Raw genomic sequence first — 4786 nt, 5'->3', positions numbered from 1 at the left:
ATAATAAATATCTACACAAACAAGTCCCAACTCTTATAACCTCATTTACAAATTCTTGAAGGGTTTCTTGTATTTGTGAAACTAAATAAAAACATATAGACTTTTTCTGATGCTGTTCTTTCACAGCTAAAGTTGTCTCCAGAAACATTTACTAAATTTCTTCCCATGATCACAAAAAAACACCCAGTGTTAGATTTATGGCTTCAAGCAACTGGCTGTCAGGACACAGTCTTGACAGGATTTTCATAACTCAAGATTGTGCTTGTTGTGTTTGCAACCGCACAGTTTGTACAGGGTACATTCATTCATTGTTAACCAAGATTGACTGTGTGCTGTGGGACTGGAAAGCTTTTGTCTGAACCACGTAGCAAGCTCTGACTATCTCAAGCACGCAGAATAAATATTTATATTATCAAAAGCTGGATGTCAGGTGTGTTGTTATTGGTAGATGAGAAGGTATTTGTTGTATTTACTGTGTGTGTCTGAACGCGAGGATTTTTTCGGTGAGTGTTTGTGAACGTGTGTCTGTGTGTTCGGGAGAATGATACACAATGTACATGCCTGCAGATCGTTAGGACAGATAACATCTGACATGTGAGGTGTTGTGCGTGAGAATGCCTTGTCTGCGTATGGCTTTGCCGTGTTTTGACCTTGATTTATGATGCACGGTGTTCTTCCGCTTTGCCGTACCATGCTGGGAGTGAGTGTTTAGGGGGTGAAAAGGACGCTTTTAGGTACCCTGCGGCTTGTTCGTGGATCTGAAGGCAAACTCCCAGGCCCCTGGGACAAGCAGCTGCAGGAATGATTGAGTGACACATGGATACGCCCAATTCATTTCATTCAGTTATATATATATATATATATATAGGAAGGAGGAAGACATCAAAGAGATTCTTTAATGTCAACAATATATTATTCAAGAACAAATTGGACATAGGATAAAAAAAAATAAGCCGGGTTTTCTTTCCAGCGACTGTAAGTAGGAGCAAATAGAGATGGATAATAAAAGAAAGACAGACATTTGGTAGGTTAATTGCCTTTTCTAAAGAAATTGTTAGTTTTTTTTTTCCTTTAGAAAAACAGAAAAGGTACTATCTACTGCAGGGTAGTGGGGGGTCTTCTTGCTCTTTGAAGGGAACTGAATCGTTAGGATCAGTTTATTTTAAAGAGCCGTTCAAAAGAGCCATTTTTGAAACTTGACATATTTCGAAGAACAAGCCATGATATCCTTAATATAGCATGAAATATAGTGATTCTGGAAACCCTGACATGAATAGGTGAAACTCACAAGAAATCATCTATAATCTATAACAACATTTTATCATTTTATCTGGGTTTTTCTATCATCCCGTTCCTCTCACTGATGATCTCCAGGGTGAGATTAACGGATATCATCTGGGGGGACACCTCCCATTCCTCATGGTCTCCCTCCGAGACCACAGCCTCAGAGGAGTTTCAACATGGAGCACAATGTGAGGCTATCACCCAGCATTTAAAACAGCGATCAATTTAGCTTTTTAACAAGTTATTGTTAATGTGGGCAACATATGTGCTTTTACCTCTGATTTAGACATTTCATAAACGCCTCTCTGTAATTTTCTTTCACAGTTTCTTTGTTTTTTTCTCCGTGGCTGCCGTTTCACCATGATGAAACAACCAATGAGCTGACCCATTTTAACAGACATTCATGCGTGTGCATGTTTTTATAAATCTGAATATTTTTTGACACATGCCATTTTCTTGTATGTACATGTACACTTGTATTTTGGATTCTGTGCAGTTTTATAAATGAGACCCCTGGATATGACAACCATGTTGATAGTTTATTAGCAAAAGAAAACATGATTTGTTGGTGAGTTACTTACCCTTTAAACTTCACCACAACTTCATCCCTGACCTTGGTCAGTACCTTTGGCTTCATGATTGTGGCTTTTCATTAATGTCCTCTAACAAACCTCAGAGGCCTTCTCAGAATAGCTGTATATATTCTAATATTAAAATAAACATAACTGGTACTAATCAGGTGACTTCTGGATGCACTCGGTTGCACTGGGTTTTACTTATAGGTATCAGAGAAATGGAGGCTTAATGCTCCCCATGACTTAATAATCAGAGAACCCAATATACAAGCTAGAAACAGTGTTGTGCTAAATAGGTTTATTTAAAATAAACCAGAAACCTGGTGCAGGGGCTCACAGGCAACTCTGGGCAGAATATCTTTATCAGCTCTGAGCAGGTGCTTCTCTGGAAAGACCGGGTGGGTGTCTGTGGCAGATCTGGACAGGTGCACTGTGAGGGTACTGGGCGGGACCCATTGCCTGGTTGCTAAAAAAGATTCATAGTCATAGTTCAGTCCAGGTCGTTTCCACAATATAGAAGGCAATGAGGTGTTTGAGCGAGGTCGAGGTGAGAAAGGGAACTGCAGAGGCGAGAACTTGGCAAGGCAGGAAAAGAAGACCGCTGGACAATACTCATCGATGGGTTTCAGATAGTCTGGCACCAGCTGACTGTGGAAGCCCAGTATAAAACAGCTGAGGACAGTGACAGGCAAAAGTCACAGAGAGAAAACAGAGATCAAAAGGGAACAGAATCACAAGGATCTCATAACGAGGTGAAACATTCAGAATAACTAGGTCCTAGTTTACTAGGACATATACAAAATATAGGACGATACAGAGTAGATTAGCATGGCCGCTGGCGCAAGGATGACACGCAAATTTGTGGACCATTACTCATTTTTTTATGGAGTGGTGGCCTAGTGGTTGGTGCAGTGTGCTTGCACTCTGAGAAGGTTGCAAGTACCTGGTTTGATCCCCGCAGACTGCCACTGTGGGCCCCTGAGCGAGACCATTAGCCCCAGATTGCCCTCCAGGCGCTGTGATAGCTGCCCACTGCTCCCTAAGGGAAGGGTTAAATGCATAAGACAAATTTCATTGGAATGTACAATTGCAATGACAAAGATTTCTTCTTCTTCTTCTTTCTTTTTTTAAGAGCCTAATCCAAAATGCATTGAATACCCAAGGGCAGTGATACAGGATACAAGGAACTAAAACAAGACAGAACAATTGGAATATTAACTAAAGGCACGATCCAAATTAGCAGGGTCCAAAACAAAGCCCAAGGATTGTGACAGTACTAGCAGTACTATGCAGCAAAGTGCAATTGTTGAACTGAAAACAGTTAAACCAGTATTGAGCCGAATGTGATTCAAGCAGCATACTATCATGTGCTCACAAATCTTTGTTTGAATTATTGGGATTGTCTAATGCTGTCAGTAAATTCCAAAAACTGAACTATGAATAACTGGCACAATTGACTCCTTTCAATATAAGGAGCGTGGAGTCGTAAACAAGCAGATCTACACACAATCAGGCAACTATAGCGCAACATGACTAATGACTGAGTGATGAAAGGCCACTGCTTTAATGGATTGATGAAGCTATAAATGTCACATAGCTCATGTTTGACATGGGATTTGTGTTCCAGATGTGTTTGCAAACTGATGTTGAAATTTTAATCTGTACTGATTTTGCCAAAACAGCAGTATCTGATCCCATTACAAATACAGGAGGCTGACATCACCCAAAACACGGGGCTGCTTTCAGGTCAGTTAGTTTGTATAAGTTTAAGCACCAAAAAGGCTTGCCAATGTTTACAGAAAGATCAGGGTTTGGAATCACCAGTTTGCAAAAAAAAAAGAAAAAAAAAGAAATGACACAAGAAAGGAGATTTTGGTGGTCGGGTAATGAAGGTATTTGTAAAAATAATGTAATTCCTCGATCAGTGCTGGGATTTTAACATATGACCTGTGGGATTTTCGTCTTATTCTATGTTATTTTAAATATGACTCAGAATGTACAAAAATTCACAACACAGATCACACCATGTCAATATTTAGACTCCAAGTATAATCACTGTTTCTTTTTAGCACCTTTTTTTCATACTCACATGTTGCCATTTCCAACTTGCACCTGTAGCCTGTTATGGCAAGAGGCAGTTGCAAGTTCCTGATTTGTTGGCCCAGCTGTGCTGTCACCCGTCTGGGATTGGCTGGCTTTTCCTTTCGTGACTCCTCCCATCCAGTCAGTCTTGCTGAAGCCTGATTGGATTGTTCATCTCTGGCGCCTCCAATCACAGAAGAGATCCAGCTATTTAAACTCAGCTCACCTCTCAATCAGGGCAGCTGTGATTTATATATATATATATATATATATATATATATATTTATATATATATATATATATATATATATATATATATATATATATATATATATATATATCATATATACATATATATACCTATATATATATATCTATATATATATATATATATATATATACATATATCTATATATCTATCTATCTCTATCTATCTATATCTATCTACTCTCTCTCTATATCTCTATCTCTCTCTCTTTCTCTCTATATATATAACTAAAGTAATCATCACATTGATATGGCTCATGCTAGGTATGCACCTAAAAGTAAAGGTTGCAATCTGCCATTAAACAAAAAGAAGAAGAAGTGATGATTAGCTGAGGGCATTCCTCAAATTATTAAGTTTAGACGCATGCGTCGCAGCCATCTTGTGGTCATACAAGCAGAGCAGTAACACTTGAATAGTTTACTTGTTTGAGTCAAACAGTGAATAGATCTGTCCTGAATATTGCCTCAACAGACAATAATATAGCAACACTGCTGCTGTGTTGGTATCTGCTGGAGTGACCAGCGACATGATGATCATGATCGTATGAAGGGAGTTCATTTCCCATTGATTTTTTAAA

General features: G+C 38.9%; 1 non-coding gene across 1 annotated transcript; it reads left to right on the top strand.

The window, feature by feature from the left end:
- Window positions 1–2633: 2633 nt before the first annotated feature.
- Window positions 2634–2740, top strand: LOC118556685. Its single transcript, XR_004927298.1, has one exon. It is a non-coding gene; the product is annotated as a U6 spliceosomal RNA (small nuclear RNA).
- The last annotated feature ends 2046 nt before the right edge of the window (window positions 2741–4786 follow it).

This window comes from Fundulus heteroclitus, chromosome 20 (assembly GCF_011125445.2).
Source record: "Fundulus heteroclitus isolate FHET01 chromosome 20, MU-UCD_Fhet_4.1, whole genome shotgun sequence".
NCBI lineage: Eukaryota > Metazoa > Chordata > Actinopteri > Cyprinodontiformes > Fundulidae > Fundulus > Fundulus heteroclitus.
Note: the sequence above shows the minus strand (reverse complement) of the source record. Positions and strands in the feature narration are given on the sequence as shown.